A 20,562-nucleotide genomic window follows, 5' to 3' on the forward strand; every position below is an offset into this window, starting at 1 on the left:
AGGGTATTACTATTTGAAACACATGATCAATATTAGCAGTTAAAATTAGTTACTTTGTATTTCTGAATCCTGTCGACCCTGTTCAGTTATGTGTTATGTTATTATGGTTATCTGGTATATTAACAGCCAGAAAACTCTTATATAGATTAGCCAATTTTATCCTTCATATTTCTTTTTAATTAGTTTTCAACTTAAGTTTATTCTAAACATAATCTCGTGGATGTTTTAGCTTAGAAAAGTTTTTAACAAAGTGGAATAGTAAAATGTCATATCATCAAAATCAAAGATTTTGATACATTTGACTTGGATACACTATACATTACTGCCATTTGTCATACATTCAGCGGTGGAGTGAAAATATTTTGAATCCTGAAGAAAAGTATTTAAATGTCTATAAAACTGCCAAAAATGTGTTGTAAATTAATAGTTATGAATTAGGGAAGGGATGGAGAACTCACGATTCAAATGTTATATAATTTTTAATTCAGTTTCAAAAAAAAAAAAATTATTATTGAAAATAATTTAATAATCATTTTTTTAATTATGTGTTTATAGAAATATGTAACAGTAAATAATGTGAATTTTAAACATAACAATAAATAGTTGCTTTTGATATTGCATATTTTTTATTAATTGGAAGTGTTTAATTTTTTTTTTTTTAATAAGCAACAAAAAAATTCGTTTTCCTTGGGAGTGAACAATTTTCCTGGATACTACTAATTCAATATAATTATATTAGTGGTATTCAACATTGGTATGTGTACGAAATAATTATTACAAATTATAATATGTTTATGAATGATTTAATTATACTATTCAACCATACATATAGATATATATTTACATGTTTTGACCAAAATGTTTGCTTTTAAGTTTTGAGCGGATTATTTACAATGACTTAGAAAATACAAAAAATACTAGATTTACTTATTTCAAGTCGTGTCAATTTCGCACTCGGCGATTTGTTGAAAATGTCAATTTATACACGACTAATTCCGGTTTTTTTGATCTATAGAGTTTTTTTTTTTTTTAGAAAGGCGTAATTCATTTGATTTATTACGACTTTTTTGGCTACAAACGATGAATTTGAATAACTCGAATTTCGATAATATTACACTCTTTACTTATACAATTATGTTACATTTCTGGTTTCCACGGGTGCAGTACTTCGCTCGAAAATAATCATATAGTTTTAATGTATATAAATACAAACATGTACGTTTATAGTGCGTATATAGTATTGTGGATATTAATAATATGTAGTTGGCCACATAGATGCATTGTCGTGACTGCAGTTGATGTGATGTTTTCGTGAAATACGTTATTTCAAGCCAAAAATCTCCACTAATCTAATAATTGCGCGCGTATGTGTTTGAGTATGTGCGTGTGTGTGTGTGTGTGTGTGTATGCGCGTAAAGCATGTGAGTTTAGACGGCGGTTAATGGACCCGGTTTAGAGTGGAAAAAATGTAAATAAATAAATAAATAAATAAGAAAAGAAAATCTCCATGATACACGATTCGGTGAGCCACGCGTGCAACAGTCGGACGATAGGGGTGAAGAAGGGGTGAGAGAAAATACGAAAAAGAGAAAAATTGTATACGTACATGGCGACAGCCAGATCGTGGTAGACCCCGCCTCTAAAGACTTCTTCAAACCGATTGCCAGCGCACGGCCTCACCACCATCAGTCGATCCGCAGCGCGCACCACTACTTCGTTCACGTCCGCGAGTCACATTGCTGGTTTCGTTTTTTTTTCTAAATAGTATATTTTATTTTTTCTAATCGCAATTCAATATCGTCCGTCGATTCGATAGTTCGACTGTGTTCCACTCTTGTTCGTTTCTCACGTCTCCGCTCAGGTCACGAGGAGAAGAAAATCAAGATACGCGTACAAACTTTTCGTGTAAGTATTTCCAAACAGTTAACATCGCGCGCACGCGTGCCAATAATTATGATCGTAATTGTGTTTACTGTTAACACTAAATTCGTTTAGCTCTATAATTATGCACTATAATTGCGCAAACAACTATTTGGTCAGATCATAAAAATCAAGTTTTCGTGGTCAATAGATGCTCACAGTACCTGTAGTATAAGCTTACGAACGTTTTGTTGGATTGAGTTCGCATTAGTTTTATTTTAATATTAAATGGAGCTATAACTGAATTGTTTCCAGTAATAATTTATTAATAAACCGCTTGTCGACTTTCGTTTCAGTAATAGTTATGTAATTTTATGAAAAACTGACATAATCTTAAAACCTGCTTTCGATCAGTTAACGTTCCAAATGCGAGAAAACCGTTGTGTACAGTTAAATTAAATGTTCACTAAAAGCGACAATTTGTATGCTACTTAAATATTTTTCATTTATTATTATTCATTGTTACTCGTTACACATTGATTTAGTCGAATTAAGAAATCGTATAACACGGTAATTTTCATACGTATTTTATCATAATATATTATCTAATCTTATAGGTAAAGAAAAAAAAATTATGTGTGAGCTGATGTTTATCATCATTACTTATCGTATACAATGTACCTAAATTCGTACGGCGTTTCACAGAAATATTCGATAAAATTATTTTATGAACTTTTAGATACACACTTAATGGACAAATGAATATTAATTAACCTTTGAATACGATCCCATGTTCCGATTTCCGTGCCTTTTAAATAAATAATAGTGTTGTCGTAATGTAGGTAATGAAATCCAACAATCGATTTTTCTACCAATATCCTTCTTTTTTAAATCAACCTATATTATAATTATAATATAAATTAATAACCTGTTGGTAAAATATAAATACCAGTTATTTTCAATACGTTTAAATTGTCATCAATTTTTTTTTTTTTTTTTGATTGATCGTTTTAAAGAATGAAGCATTTTTAACGTCGTATCGCAATAACTCTTTAGTATGAACTCTATGCGTGTAAATAGGTGGCATAAATAATGACGTGTGTGTAAGTAGGTACTGTCGTCGTGCGCAATGGAGATTTCGTCGGTTCCCATTATAACGTATACTGCCATACTAGTCAGAAATCCTTATTAGATATATTATTGTATTTTACAATTATTAATCAGTAAAAGTTGATTTAATTTTAAATCTGACGTAGATACCTAGAATTATTATTATGACCGGTACTTGATAAGATTCAAGATTTTTCTCTACTTATATTGTTTAATTTTACGTGACACCACAAGAAAGATTATGATTTTGTTGTGGTAAACGTCAGTAATCCGAACAGTAATACGAATTCCATACAAAAATGTGTATCTACACACGTACAATGTTTAATAACGTGCGAGTACAACTGAACCGCGGTATATGTATACTCATATATTTGTTCGAATGCACATTCCAGTAAACACCTCTGTGTAACGGACACTCACTAAGTTGAAAATTCGTTAATTGTACAGATAATTATAGAACATCAGTGAAATGTGTAAAAATGATTCTGAAAAAAATTCGTGTACAGATTTCACTTTATTACTCTAGAGCTAATTTTAATCGCGAAATTATGCATAAACATGTGGTACCTATGCGTTATGTTGTATAATACAATATTAATATCCTAACAAGGAATCACTATAAACATTTTCATTAATTTTAATGAAGATATTTCACATGTAGAATAAAGCAAGCATTAATGATCGATAATATTCGATAACGAATTTCATATTTAGTCAATTTATTTGCTATTTTAATTCTATAGAAAACATTTTTCTTCAAAACAAATTTTATTACTATAATAATATTTTTTTAAAAAGATAAGCTAATTACATCGGGGCAATAATGTTAAAACTATTTTAAAAACTTAATATTTAAATGTAATTAATAGGTAAATATAAAGAATAGAAGCAAACTAGATAATTGTACTATTATATAAAGGTAAAATAATCTATTTGTTTAAAGTTTTAATAATCACAGTAAAATAACGTAAATAACCATTTTAATCATAATTTGTCTTATCATTATTTCATATTAATTAAAAAAACATTTTCACGTTGTATTATGTTTATTTTGTATTTTTATATTAGATTATTTTATTTAAATAAAATAGCATTTAAACTAAAACTTAAGAACAAAAAAAAAAAAAGCTATATCGACCATTAATTTTGGCCTCCATTGAACGAACACGTGAAAACATCGGATAGTAAATGGGATCTTGCAACGGGTCCGACGTACGCCAATAAACCCTTCGAAGGCGAATACGGTGCAGACAAGCAGTGGGTGAAGTTTCTGAAATTAGTACAAATAACGTATTACTATTCGGCGTATTATTATAATTATTATTTGTTTTCGTACATTTTTCATGGTGCACTTTTTTTCTGTCCATTATTTATTCGATCGTTTTAATCATCTAATTGACTCGTAAATACTGGTAAACGTATCACACGGCACACGCTGGGTCGAGGCGTATAATGGAATGGTGCCTATTACATTACAGGCGAGCGGGGTGCATTCAGATATATAGACGCGTTATTGTTCGTATACTAAATAAAATAGGTGTATATATAATCAATCGTATGCTCTACCGTCTAAGTGAAAAACCGTCACCCGTGGGTCGCCGTCGCGCAGATAAGCATCTAATTCATCTGTCGCGCTCGCAATAACGACCGCCGGGTAAATAAATAATTTAATATAATGTACAACAACAGATGAGAGAGAGAAAGAGAGAGAGAGGAAGAAAAGGGTAGGTATGTTATTTATTATACAATCCTACCCTTTTGTGCACGCGTTGATGTATATCCTTACACGACATATAGGTACACACAGGACGTGCGCGCGATTATTCAGAAAACAAGAAAGTCCTTTTTATTATTACCTTAAATATACACATAATATGCTATTAGTACCTGCTGCAGGTTTTATACACACCATGTCGGTTACGCGATCTGCTCCTCGTGGCTAAGGGTAGGCGGAGTGTATAATACATAACATAACGATTGGGGTGGAATTCGACCCCTTGCTTGCGGACGTTTTATATATGTATTATATTCCGTATACTCGTGCGTGCCTACACGTATATCTATACATATAAATGTATGTGTGCGTGCGTTAAAAATAATAATAATATTATTATTATTAGCCATGCGGTATGACGCGGTATAAACGTATACGATACCAAGAGTGGCAAAAAAAGATGAACGAAAACAGCGGACGCACACGCAATCGACCACAAGGGCGTAACTGTGTCGACCCTAATTGGTCGGGAAATCCATTGCTTCCATGGCGACGTCTCGTTTTCCCCGCGACTTGCACCTTTTTTCTCGCGACGCTTCATTTACTCTGTACGTACACGTACGGCCATCACAAGTACCCCCCGAGACGATGACAACAGCGATTCGAAGCAGTCGATACGGTAATATCGTTCGTAATCGTTTTGTTTAAATTTCCAATCGTTTTTCCCTGCGACTTGCTTTCACGACGGTAAACATATTTTTCTTTCTCGAACGGCCAATCGAATTTTACATGCGTATAAATACTTTTTAATTAATTTATAATCGAATATCTGTTCATATCTAAATTTTTTATAAACTTCGTCAGACATTAGATGTAACAAATAATATGTGTTGTTCACAGAAAATTATCCAATATATAACGAATTCATAAATTATTTTAAGATTTATTTTTATATTTTTGAATAGTCTTTCCTGAATAAATCTATATACCTAATGCTTTCAAACTGTAATCATTAAATTTTTCTTCGTGGCATTAATTATTACTTAACAATTTCTTCTACATTCCGAATAATTGTTCAAAATGCTAAGAGATTTTTCAAAACTATTTAATCAATTTCAACACGTAGTCCGATTGCAATTTATAGTTAGAATCAACACAACGATAGATGTAATTTTATCAAGTGATTTCTTACGCTTAGATAAAATGTATTAATACAAATCAAATAAATTAGTCGGTGCACGGTTATTGAAATACAAACTGTATACTTTTCATACTGTATAATTAATATACGGTTAATGTAATTTTGTTATACTTTATAAAAATAAAAAATTGGTTTTGTTGATTTTATTGAAATCCAAATATTCAAAAAATTATGTTTCATTGATTTCTTTAAACTGTTTTTTTTTTCTATATAAGAAACTATTTGTCATTATGAACCACATTCTTCAATTTTCATCATGATCCGCGTAGTCTTATGGTAAAAAAAAAAAACGAATAAGACCCACTTTTATGGATTGAACTGAAACCAAGCTGGATTATAAAATCCTATCCAACAATATTGGACAATTATTAAATCAGGCAAAATAAGCCATTAGGTAATTATTTATATTTATGAAATTTTCCCGGGACATATATCTGCGGTTCGACATGGACTGTATAATATTATACCGATTTATATGTATCTACGCTGAACATTATATACGCCAGTGATAATCTCATCCGATCGATTTTAGATTGTCATCGATCAGTGATCAAGAAACGATATCTACGTACAACGGACTCGTGTTGTTCGAAAAGACTGGACTCTATATTCTCTGATTTTTACGTGTCACGTTTCATGTGCGGAAATCGACTGCAGAATAAATATACTGGAATGTGGCACGTCGTTTATCTAATCATTATTTTTAATCAGTTAACGAAAGTTTTCATCATGTTTTTCTTGTTTTCCGTATTTCTTTTGGATTTCGTCTTGGAAACTCGAATGCAAATTCCCACCAACACTCATTATACTACCGTAACCTATTCGAGGCCGGAAATCTCTTCGTGATCCATAACGTTGCAGTCGAATGTCATTCCGTCGGTTTCGGTTGATTTATAATTGTCGCTGATCACTTATAATATTAGAACCTAATGTACCCGGGTTCGAGTGCCTCCGTAAGAGCATATTATATAAATAAACTATGTACTACTAATCGCATAGAATTATATTATTGCTTCCGTTGGAGCTGACCGTCGACTATTATATACACATTAAACAACGATTGTCTATTCGATATCGTAGCTATCGTTAAAGTGTGTTGCGATCGATTAATACTTGGTATACTCCCGACGATCATTCAATATCCATTCATCGCTTATAACTTGAATATTTTTCGTCCAAGACCAGTTTGTCAGACGAATACCGTTTTCATCAAACGCACGACTCCAGATTGAGTGTGTCAATACACTTGTACATTTATGCGATTAGAGTGGCCGTTAAAAATTAACATTTCTCAAATCGACACGCACGCACACACACACACACACACACACACACACACACACACACACACATACACATATATACGCACACTGGAATATCTAGATTCCGTGAGATATTACGAGATAACGCATCTGATTATTGTGATATTATAAACAGATTGAAAAAATAAATACATTTACATACGTTTACCAATAATGTTAACTTGAAAAAAAATTATAATAACGACTAAATAAAAAACGTGTTAAATGTGTTGTTATGTTTTAAATTATTATAGAGTATAATATTGATGATAATATTGAAAACGCGTTAAAACCTATTGCTATAGTCGATTTAAAGTCGATAGACATAATTGTTAAACATTAAATTAAAATAATAATAATAAACTGAGAGTCGTGCATTAAAATATGCGAGCAATGGATTTGTGTAGGAAATCTGATTTTTAGTATCACGAATAGTTTTTAGTATAATATCCATAGTAAAATATAATATTAAATATAATAATACGTTTTAGAAGTGATTGAATTCATGTGCAGTGAATAATTTTCACAAATGTAAATATGTTGTTCGATTTTGTTCGTTGATCACGGTTCGCGGTTAAAGCGACGGCAGAAACATACGCTTAGAGAGTTGTGTGTTTATTTTTACTTAATGAAAATTGACTGCGTATTGTGCAGATACCATATTAAACAGTTAACTAATAGTTGCTTATAAATCTACCTTAAAATTTTTTTAATTTTATCGTAGAATACAATTATTTTTTGCTGTAAGATATTGAATATATTCTGTGATTCGTATTTTGTAGTTGAATGATGTCTAAAACGAATTGAAACTTATTGCGAAAAAATATTATATTGAACGCAACAAATTAGACGCTCCGAGATCTGCTCGTCCCGTAATCGAAAAGAAATATTTACGATAAAGAAATATTTATTCTAGTGTACACGGTGTAAAATAATTAAACGTATCATTTTTAACATTTACACGGTTATAACACGATCGCAAATCGTCCATTCGAATGAGATTAATATTAAAAAGCCATTACCTACTAACATAATCATTTGTTGATTCGAGAAATTATATTATATTTTTAACGCATAAATGTTTCGTACATTATCATAATGTATTTTTATTTTCCTTTCTTATTTTTTTAAAGTACACGAGTCTTATGCGTTGTTTATTTTCTATATTTGAGTGCATTAAGTACCTTTTAAAAACCTTTTAACAAACCTTACAATTTTTAAGTACCATTTATTAAAAAAATACTTAACGTTAAATTTAAATATTTTGTTTTGATTTGTTTTCCCTTCTTTATGAATCAAAAGTAGTTCAATATTTTAACTATATTAATAATAATTATTAACAATGTTCTTTTATAATGCAAATTCATTTGATAGTAAAGTGCTTAAATATAAAAGAGCTGATACCTGAATTCTTCTAAACGGCTTTTAGAAAAGGCGAAAACTTCAAATATATTTATGTGAGAAACAATTTGATGATGGTAAACGACTATGCTAAACATTTTTACATATCGTTCAATATATTATAGTGATGTTTCAACTAATGAGCAGTTTTGCATTAAAATATTTTGAACTGAATGATATAAAAAAATATAATATTTTATTTTTAGAAACATATTTTAATTAATGCACATAAAAGCCAATAGCAATCAGTCGACTTATAAGACTAATCTGGTTGTAATAGTTTGGCTGATGGCAATTATAAACCAACGATAAGATATAATATATATTATTATCTTGTTTAAATAAAATTGTTACGTTGCTTGGATAGATCGTATTATTTCAACCTCCAATGTATTTATATTCACTACGACATAAGAACATTTTGAGTAATTTAAGATAGATTTAAGATTTAAGGTAAATGTAATATTATATATATATTTTCTGTATCACGTCTCGTACATTTTGAAATGCTCAATAAAGCAATAGAACAAAGTATGAACAGTTAATGACTAACGACCACATAATTATTATTTTACGATTTTATTTTTTATGAACTCTATGGCGAAATAAATTAGTATTAGAACATTTGTTTTTTCGTATGATTTAAATAGGCGTGAACTTGATGAAATAAATGTTTTGTATTCAATTTTACGATTTTTTTTACTAACATGTATGTTAAATAATTAAATAGTGTTTTGGTTAATTTTCTAATCGATTTATTCGTTGGAACAGGATAAGAACCGATTAAATATTTCTACAGCCAAAAATTTCAAGCACACAACGATCGTGCACGGTTTCGTTAAGAAAATAACACATTCATAGATCATTAAAATCGTCGTAATAGCTCGTTTTTTTTTTACGCGCTGTTGACTGTTTAAAAAAATATACTTATTATTCGAAAACTTCAAGTATAATCACAATGATTAAAACAACATTATACGCTACTGATGGGACCGGTTTGTGCGGTCACTCGTACGAGATTAAAAAATCAAAAGAAAAAAAATCCTAATACAATAATGTCGGTCCGCACGTTAAATAATATCGAAGAGTATGTTTATCATGTTTACGCCATCAAGAGTTTATGTCCGCGTGTGTGGATAATCAGTCGGTCGAACACTCACACACATGTGGTTAAGTTGTTTAAACAGAACACGAGTTTATTATTCGAGTACAATGCGTTTTGAGTCTAAAACTATATCTAATCCATTAGATTATTTATTATTATTAATCGCAGTGATCAACATTGGCGAGTAGGTTAGATTAGCTACACAATATTTTTTGATTATTTTAAAACTATGTCATCCCTATTACTGAAACTCTTGAAATGTCATTACGGTAATGACTCATACTATTATTATACGCGTAAAAACGTAAACGCCACGATCAAATGTTATAATATGCATGTACATGTATTATCGTACACGTATTTTATCACAAATATTTCCCGCGCAGTACAACTCGCGATGCGAAATTTGATTTGTAACTTTATTTTACTTCTGTCGCCTCTGCAACGTCACCTCCATTTGACCCGAATGTCACTATCAGATCGTTTTAAATGGATGTACAAATATTTTTTATTTAAATCGAATTTCTATTATTCCACATTTTTTTTTTTTTTTTTTTTTTTACTGATAACGAACGATATTGTTATTACAATATTATTAAGATTTTATTTCGTTAATTATTCAATAATGGTATTTTACGTACGGCTAGTTCGTTATGCGAGTAAACGTACATTGAAACACATTTTTCATGACCTTGGTAAGTTATTTCATATCATTACCTCAGTCATTTAGTATCATAGTATATTATAATCATCTCGAATATCTCGCAGCAGACGACAAACAGTTCGATCTACAACATAGCATTTCAATACTCGGATTATATTACAAGTGATATAATTGTGATAATGTGATAAACACAATGGTTAGATATACTTGGATAATACTATAATATTATAATCTATAGAGCTTAAGCAACGAGGAAATTATCAGATAAAATATATATATATATATATACATTTTTTTTTAAGTCATATTATATTGCACGAGAGATTAAGATTTTATTCGATCACATCAAAACACGCATGATAAGATAAAAACATACGATTTTATTTTACTGTTAAAACGATTAAATTTCAATTAATTAACTTAAAACAAGTATAAATAAAGAAACCGTAATGAAATATAATTGGATCAATCGAGACAAGCAAATTGTGTACTACAGAAAAACGAAATACAAATATATCAAAAATTACTTAAAAAATATAGCACTTATATAATATGAAATCACTAATTCAAATAAGTTAATCCAAAGTTTTTTTGTATACTATCGTAAGTGGTACGGCATAATATTCGTTAATAATAAGTAATATAATGTAAGTTAACATATTTTTTTTTATTAGGTTCTTATACAGTGAATAAATGTTAGGAATATTATTTAAACTTCATCATACACATTTAATTCATTAATTTTTATACACACACACACACACACATAAAATATTTGTCAGTGATTTATTTATTGATCCTTTAAATACGAAATAAGAATTAACAATTACGGTGTAGTAAAATGGTATGATGACCATCCATTATACCTAATGGATAAGGACCATTTTACAGTATATTTTATAGTTATTTTTTTATAACCATGTTGAGATTTTATAACACGAGATACTGTGAGAGCGATGACGATCTTAAGTTGTTCTTAAATTTTTTTTTTTACAGAATTAATTCGTATTTATTTAGATGCTATAAAAAAAAATGTTTCTAATTACTGTTAATTTGTTTAAATTGTAAGCTTATAAATCGATATGTATGTAATATAATGTATATTTTAAATTGAAATAATTAACAAATATTATGATTATTAATGAAATAATAACAATATGAAATAAAAGGTTTTTGCAGCAATATTGTAAAATAATGAATAAAAAATTATAAAAATAATACCGATATCAAAAGATATTGCATTGAATCAAAACATAAATCTTCACACATTTAAATCTATAACTAACCTAATAGTGTAATAATAGTTTATTACTTTAATAGTTCAATATTTATTTCGTTTGTCTTGAAACCATAAAATATCATAACGCCCAAGACACATTTGTCCTTTTAAAATTACCGACTGGTTTTTATTTATTAGGTTGGCGCTTGGTAAGACACTAATACAATATTTAATATTGTAACATCCAGAACATTCCAACTGATCGTACACACAACACACAATCACATCCTTGAAAATGTTATTGGGGTATCTCCTATGCACTAACATGTCATTTACTCGTATTTACTGACTGGCTTTTAAAATTTTTAAACAGTTCTTACGTGCATTTCGTGTTTTGTTTTAATTATCCAGTGAAAGTGTATTGTAGAGTATGTAAATAATTGTACATGTATATATGTATATATTATTATTATTATTGTATATTCGTATATATATATATATTATTATTATTATATGCATATATAATTGATTAAATGTGTAACGTTTAAATATTAACAATATTCAAAATGGGTTGATTATTTCATTAGAAAAAAAAATCAGCGTTTATATTAATATTTCTAACAGTTTTAGTTCCGTATTATAACATCGTTGTGCCTCAAACGTATATTACACAATCAATATGATCAAGTATTTAATCATTATAATAATATATTCTCTGTAGTGTATTGTTCTATTAAACAACAATATAAAATAAAAAGATTTCATAACGAAACATTGTTGTCGCCTCGTATTATTTGAAGCTATGTTATGTGTAATGCTGCAATTGAATAAGTCTAATGCACTAGCTATCGGGATGATCCGAGTCCAATAGAGTTAACGAAAGGTCGTTTAAATATCATTATCGGTGGGATATTATTTGTAGTTCAAACATCAAACTTAACCGTGATAGATTTATATATTTATAAGTATAAAGTAAAATATAACTAAAAAAAAAATACACAAATTTTTTCATTCAATTTTTAATTTATATTTAAAACATAATTATAGATTATTTAAATTATATCGTATTAAATTATATTGATGTAGAGTTTATTATTAGGATTTAGTTATAGTTTGATTATTCAACTTCTTAGAAAAATGGTTCTATCTCCTATTATCTTAATATTGAATAACATATTTTTTTAGATACCGATTATCCAAATAATAAACGACGATCGATTTTGAATATATGTGAATTTTGACATTGTTAGATTACGGGTGTTGATATATGATAGAGGAAAATGTAAACTCACAATGAAATGCTTTAACTTATTTAAAATGTAAATGCCTCAAATTATCAGTGGACTACGTGACAATATTATTATTTTGATAAGATAGTTCCGTAACCCCAAATATTAATTCATTTCAAATACAATATAAAATAATAGAAATTCTAATAACTAAATAGATTACTAAATAAATTTACAATTCTACGGTATAGATTTTGAATAAATATTTGAAAATTCAAAACACAATAATTAGTATCAAGTATTTGACCGGATATAGGTATTTTAATTACTCATTTAAGGACACTGTTTTTATGTTTTCGATAAATTTCAATTCGGATAAACGTGTACATCATATTTTATTAGGTTGTAATTGAACTATTCCAGCATATAATATTACTTCAAAGATGGCAACTAACTAAGGTCGACGACCAAAACTGTAATAAATTATTTAATTAATAAGCAATCGTCACACAAAAAATGAATACAAATTTATAATTTGAAATAATTAATCAGTTAGAAGTTTATACTTTTAGTTTACATGAATTATAAATAACTTGAAGTATTGGTAAAATCATCGACGATCTATCTTCTTGTCAAGACATCGGTATTTGTGCAATACAAAACACGAAAGTTACAAAAAAAAAAAAATAATGAATAATTAAAAATATAATATATATAATAATTAATAATAATATAAAAAATATTGAATAATTATGTTTATATCGTACAACCTGTATTTAATTTAAAAAATATACTCTCAAATATACGTGCTCGCATAATATACAGGGTATACCACAAAATGTTACTATAATAACGTATACTGATTGTGGTTGTAATTTATTTGATATAATTTCATTGTTTTATAATACCAATGTAGAATAACCATTGTAAAATACCCGATAATATGATGTTTTGAAATGTCGATATTTATCCATTAAAAATCACTAAAATTATTACTCATATATGCTTATCGTTCGGCCGATCCTTGTAACCAGCGGACACACGCAAAGGTCAAATGGCTCACTTTATAATTTATATTATATATTTGCGTACGTATGTGCGTTCGCGTGTGTGTGTGTGTTGTATAGGTATGTGTATTCATGATTTAATATGAAAACATTTCCTTTGCTACATATAGCAGTATCAGACGAAAAACAACAATATAACGAGTAGTTTTTTTCTTTTTTTTCCTTCAGTTTTTATTATTTATCAGCAACCCTAGATTAGAAACATTTATCTGATTATTCTATAACCTAATAAGAGATTAGATTAACGAACCCAATATACTGCAGCATTGCACCGCTTCATTTTGTGCGCGATCGACAAAGAACGATCGACATTAACGAAGGTTGCATTAAAACTTTTTACATATGTTAAATAGTTATTGTTTGTCCTACATTCCGTTTTTTCGTTTCAAATGGTTTGAATTCGTTTTATTTTTTCAGTGATATCACGATATTATTCAACACGTCATCGTCGCAAAAACACGCGGACATTTTCGATCAGGTATGTTATTCAATGTACTTACTTAGCTTAAGTTATGATAAACTTGAATTTTATGTCATGGAAACGTTTATTTATTCGGAAAAAATTGAGTACTCAAAACCTCGCGTAACGTTCATTTTGGGTGGTAAATCAATTTTTCCCATTTGGTACCACGTTAACTCTATATATCTTCACTAATATCTTCGTAAGTGTAAAGTCGTATATACGCTATATTTTATCAGTAATTTATATAATTCACGTTTCGAAGTTCTTTAAATCGGTACACAATTTAAATATAGTTATTGTACGGCGGTGGACTATCGTAACATTTTTGTAAATATTTTTAAAGAGATTTGAAGCATTGATTAGCTGTTTAGGTCTATCTCACAAGTAACATTTTAACTTTGACTTATTTATTTCCAGTAGGTATACTATTAGATTTAATGATGTGATAAGGGTTAGGTTATAACAGATTTGGGTTGGTCGTGAAAGTTTGAAATTTCGATTGTGTCCCTTGAAGTATCATCAAAGGCAATAGATACAATTTAAAAATTATATAAATACATGTCATTGTATAATTTTCGTAGACATTGAGGTAATAAAATGAAAACAAAAAAAAATTCTTAAGTTGATTTCATCACGAATTTCAATAGATTTTTAGATTTTTGTCGTATCTTAAGGGGTAACATAGTTTAAATTAACATATTGCACATGTAATACACAAAGAGACCAGCTTCCAATTCCCCTGACAAGTATGCTTTTGTAATTTTCTACTCGTAATCGCTGCTGATTTGCAGATAACTCGAATTTCTCCAATTGAACTATTGATCGCCGTATTCGATTAAGCAAAATAAAATACCCTCATGATTACGAACGATATCTCAGGGTGCCATACAGCATCATGATGTGATATACACACAGTGTATATCATTATATATTTTATGCAAAACCAGTACAAAACACTGAATGAGTGCGTACACCTAAATGCTTCATGTGCAGGTACAATATATTCTATTATATTCACCTATAATATAGCATAACGTGGTGTGGGCGCGTCTGTTTAATACGAAATCCTCTTTTATCAGGGGGAGGGGGCGTTTCACACAGTGTTGACCATTGTCTATACGGCGTACACAATCGTACTAATCATATAATAATATGTCGCGTATCCATACCCGTGCCTGTTATCTAATTTTGTCGCTTACGCTGCCAGTGGCGTACGTACAAAAAAAAATAATATACACACGGAAAAAAACCCTAGGCACCCGGATAATGCGTACCATACTTCCATGCATACGGTATACCGTACTGTGTATGCACGTTAACCAATGCACGTTATGTGCCTACACGTATTGTGCCGGTACGTTGTTAATTATTCTCCCGAACAATGCCCACACCGAATTACCTTATCTAAATCCGTACACACGAAAACAGTCGTCTTATCACCCCAACATTAATTACTGTCCGAACCTGTTCGCCAGCATATTTCGCAGTACTTATCTGCGTCGATTACCTTGTCACCGCGCATGACGTAACCCCCCCGTTAAACGCTTATCTCGTACACGCACACACGCACACGTATACACTACACACCTCTATAATAATTATGTAATAACAGTATACTGTGTACGTGCACGTTTAGAAATAGATATTTACTATTTTTTCTTTTTTTTCTTACCAATTTACTTACTTACCACGTCAATAGACCCTTTTACTGACCATCTTCATTCATGTATTCATATTTATATATTTTTCTAGTGCGGTACAAAATAATACATAACAAAATTCAAAGAAAAAAGGCCATATAGGGTGAGGGGTGACTACTCCATTTTCTCACTTTGAGGACATCCCAGTGCCGTCGTTGCAAAAAAAGTTTAAACGACGAAGGTACCCAGTCTCCCGACCGCCGGCGGTAAGCTTGGTTCTTCTCGCCCAACAACATTTCCGTCCCGCGCGACTTGTCTGAGTCTCTCGCGCGCACTAAGTGTTATTGTCACACGAGCGGAAAACCGAAACAGTGTCGTAACTATTCTCCTTGACACCCTTGGTGAATTTTATTTTGGCTCTTGTTTTATACAAAAAAACAGGTTTGAATTCCACTTACACGCGATTCCTTACTTTGCTGCTTACTTGCTGACAACCGCCCAACTTGTCAAATTCTAGTTACGGCACTGAAACTGAATGTCTTATTAATCATGCACGTTGCTATAACCCGCAAGATGTGTAAACGGTACGTGAAGTGATTAGCAGCGAGTTAACCGGTTCGGACCCAAAATCGTTCGAATTATCAGTAGCATACGGAGGATTTTGGTTCGGTTAGGGTTTTCACTATTGGTTGATCAGAGATCCGTGGGGGACTTCACTCCCTAGACCCCCTGCTCTATTTGATTATGTATTTACAATGAACAAATGTAAATGACAATTGACAAATGAGGTTTTTAGTTTTCACTATGGATATTATTGTACAATTTTTTTTTTTTTTGTTCTGTGTAGATTCAAGATTGATGTTCATCGATCTTTGTAATTTTGACTAGGTTTCAACCTATTTGTTGTAAACTTATTGTACAAATTATCTAATAACAATATTAGTTCAGATCAATTTCATCTACTTATATTAAATAATGAATTAGCCCGGCTAATACACGACAAGTATCATGATTGACACACCTATCAATTGCAAAAAAAAAAGATTACGGACAGACTATTCAAATGGTATGTTGTAACAATTGATGTTTGATCGAGATCAGGAGTCAGTTGGCATTTCGAGTTCGTGCGTGATATCACGCTTTATCAAATGTGACCGATGATAAAATATATTCGATATAGATTATTGCGAACGCAAAATTAATCCCATACCACATAAATGTTATTTCAATAAGTTTAATCGTATAGTTATACCTATGATTAACAAATTAATACTTTTCGGCACGGCACCCAAAACACTGAGCTTGTACACCGCCGTACACCGTGTACGCCATTGGACCGAGCAGATCGTCCGCGCGCGTGTCTACACCCATTATTGATATGGGTCACGCCGCATCATACGTTGTTTCCGTTCCCTTCTGTGCGCGGCTGGTTAGTCGGCCGACTGCAACACGTATGGATCTAACGGCTCTGACGGTGACCAATGGTCCCGGACGCACTTCAGTCCAGGGCTGAAGGTTTTAAGGTTTTTTAAGAAGTGCGCAAAACTTAAAACTCAACCCCCTCCCCATATTCTTAAAAATATTATTCTCTGTGTATGATTATAAGCCCCACTGTGCAATAATATTGTGATAGTAAAATATTAATAATAATAAAACCTAATCTGATGATTGACCTCTACCTGCACTCGGCTATGAAACTGATAACTACAATTTATTTTTGTGAGAAATTTTATTTATAGATAGTATTTACCCGCAGAACCTTTGTAGGAGCTTGAACGTTTTGTGGAACCTCAATATTTTTTCTATAATACTCGTATAAGTGCAGACATATGTTTTGTACACTTTAATGAGTGGGTTATCGGACACTTCCGGCACAAGAGTGTCTTTAATATAAAAAAAACAAGACGGCTTTAACATTTTTTTATTTTGTTTCTTATTATTACAATATTATAAATTTACACATCAAAACTAAAAATTTAATATTTGTCTCTCATTACCTCTAAGATAGATTCAACGAGAAGATTGGAATCTTTCCATAGTTTTTTTCATAACTGTTTTTAAATCTGGAGTTATTCCTGAAAATTGGATTCGTAAGTCCGGAACCGCGTTTGGTTGATTTCGAAACTTATTCTTAGTCTTTGTATTCCACGAAAAGCTATAAAATACGCACCTCACATCGGGAAATGTGTCGATTCCAGTTCTACGTTCAAATCAAAATATTGCTAATTAATTTATATTTTCCCAAATTTCTCACGGAACCATTCGCCCAAGCTCACGGAACCCATAGGTTCCGTGGAACACCAGTTGGGAAACACTGATTTACAACTGCACATTTTTTGAATTAGAGCTACGCATTTTTCATTTAGATTTACGCACAATGTATGTCAAACGCACGTCAAAATAAGCTCTGCTTCAGTAGAGATTCGCCGCGGCGAGCAAGATTAAATCGATCGCGGACTTGTTGCACACGCGAGACCTCTCCCGTATTCGCGGGGTGGAACGTGATTGCGTACGTTTGTTCTTTTTGGCAACACGATTGCTTACGTTTGTAGAAGGGTAACAAAAGGTGGGTAAGAAAAATGAATAAACACGATTGCGTATGAAATTGTATGCAGGAATGTTAAATTTACCAATTTCACCGTATTATATCTAAAATACATGAATACATGTAACATGTAACAAATTCTATAAAAGTCATAAAAAAAATTAATAATAAAATTAAGATAACTAAATAAAAGAAAAGTAATTAATAAATAAATAAAATCGACAGTTTTTATTTTAATAAAATTATTGTTAATAAATTATTTGAAAATGCTTAAATTTTGATTCACAATAAATTTGGATCTATAACATATTACTTTTACTGAAACTCGGAAAATATCGTATATTATAATGAAAATAACGAAATTTCGTTATATCTGATATATTTGATATCATTAACAATAAACATAGGTAATAAAAGCAAAAAAACACAAAGTATTTATTGTGACTTTTTCAAGTTCACTTGTAAAGGCATGTGGTATAGACCAATACCGGTATGAAAATTGGTATCAACTCTCAAAATTTCAAACACAATAGTATAGTTAAAAATCAGGTAAAACCATACGGAATCGTGTAGTTTAAAAAGGTATCGCCGATAACGAACGTACGCAATCGTGTTTTACCCGTATCCGCGTACCAACATCCCGGTGTTTTGCCTGAGATTTGCAATTTTTCGTGAACGCTCGCCTGGACGATTTCAGACACACGTTTGCTGCTTTTGGTGTGCCGATCTGTGCAAACCGACTCGAAAATTTCGTGAACCAGTCGTGCGCGATATCCGTTACGTAAGCGATTGTTTTCACGACCCCCTGATGACTAAGATTTCAACGCACGCTCTCAAACGCCATGTTGCGCGCGACTTAAAGTTCTGTTGAGCGCGTAGACGCACGCAACGGTGTGTACCGCGCACGGGGTTTCTGCCCACGCGCAATACCGTAACCTAACCCAATCCGTATAAAATATCGGGTGTTTCAAAAAGAACGCAGTATTTCAATCGGCTATAAATTAAATTTATTTCTTTTAAAAAAAACATAACAAATATATCGTTCTCTTCGGAAGAAGTTAAGGTTTAACGGTGAAAAACCATATGACCCTAGTGGGATAAAAATAGCGGTTCTGATACCTAGGACTAGTGAGAGGTGGGTGGAGGGACTTGGGACTAGTGATTAGGTATCAGAACCGCTATTTTTATCCTACTGATCCTCCCTACCAGTCCTACAGGCGATTATTCTTTCCGTAAAATTTATCATCACTCAATCACACATTGCCCCATCAAGTTCGTTGAGGATACGACGAATTTCTTGCTCGTAATTTAGTTTATCTCCATAAGAAAAAAACTGTTCAGAAAATTCTCACGCAGCAGGGCAATTGTTTCACTTAAAGTGTGACAAGTTGAAAACAAACATTTTTTATGTTTATTTAGTCCAAATAGGGCTAAAAAAAATTATTGAGATCAGTAGATATTCTTTTATGATTACAACAAGACGGTGCAACTTGTTACACTTTAAGGGAAACAGTTCCTTTGCTGCGTGAGAAGTTCCCAGACAGACTAATCTTGTTGCATGGCCAAAACTACACATAAAGTCGGTCTTACGACTTGACGCCGTGTGAATTTTTCTTATATGGATACACTTAGTCATGAGCTTACCAGAACAAAGTTCGAAATGTCTTGGTACTTAAGCAAAAAATTCTTCGTGTCCTCAACGAACTTGATGGGGCAATGTGTTATCTAGTGATGATAAATTTTACGGAAAGAATAATCGCCTGTAGGACTGGTAGGGAGGGTCATATGTTCGATATTGTTTTTCACCGGTAAACCTTAACTTCTTCTGAAAGATATATTTGACATGATTTTTTTTATAAGAAATTTAATCTACAACAGATTTATATCCTGCATTATTTTCGAGCCACTCTATATATTATAACATTTATGGTGTAATAATTGTACGTATTATTCATACGAATTCATGTGCGTGCGTGCGTGCGTGCGTTCGTGCATGTGTGTGTGTGTGTGTGTGTGTGTGTGTGTGTGTGTGTGTGTGTG

At 31.2% G+C, this 20,562-nt stretch overlaps 1 protein-coding gene across 4 annotated transcripts in view; it reads left to right on the forward strand.

Moving 5' to 3' along the window:
* The first annotated feature begins 1,674 nt into the window (after nucleotides 1-1,674).
* Nucleotides 1,675-20,562, forward strand: part of LOC112694042 (GATA-binding factor A-like) — a 38,388-nt gene continuing 19,500 nt past the window's right edge. For 3 of the 4 annotated variants that reach the window (XM_025569377.1, XM_025569375.1, XM_025569378.1), the window contains exons 1-2: nucleotides 1,675-1,905; nucleotides 14,292-14,352. The gene's annotated coding sequence lies outside the window, so the exon portion shown is untranslated. Of the gene's footprint in view, nucleotides 1,906-14,175; nucleotides 14,195-14,291; nucleotides 14,353-20,562 lie in introns of those variants that run through there. The other variant, XM_025569376.1, reaches the window with a different exon arrangement.

This window comes from Sipha flava, unplaced genomic scaffold (assembly GCF_003268045.1).
Source record: "Sipha flava isolate LNK unplaced genomic scaffold, YSA_version1 122_pilon_pilon, whole genome shotgun sequence".
Classification (NCBI taxonomy): Eukaryota; Metazoa; Arthropoda; class Insecta; order Hemiptera; family Aphididae; genus Sipha; species Sipha flava.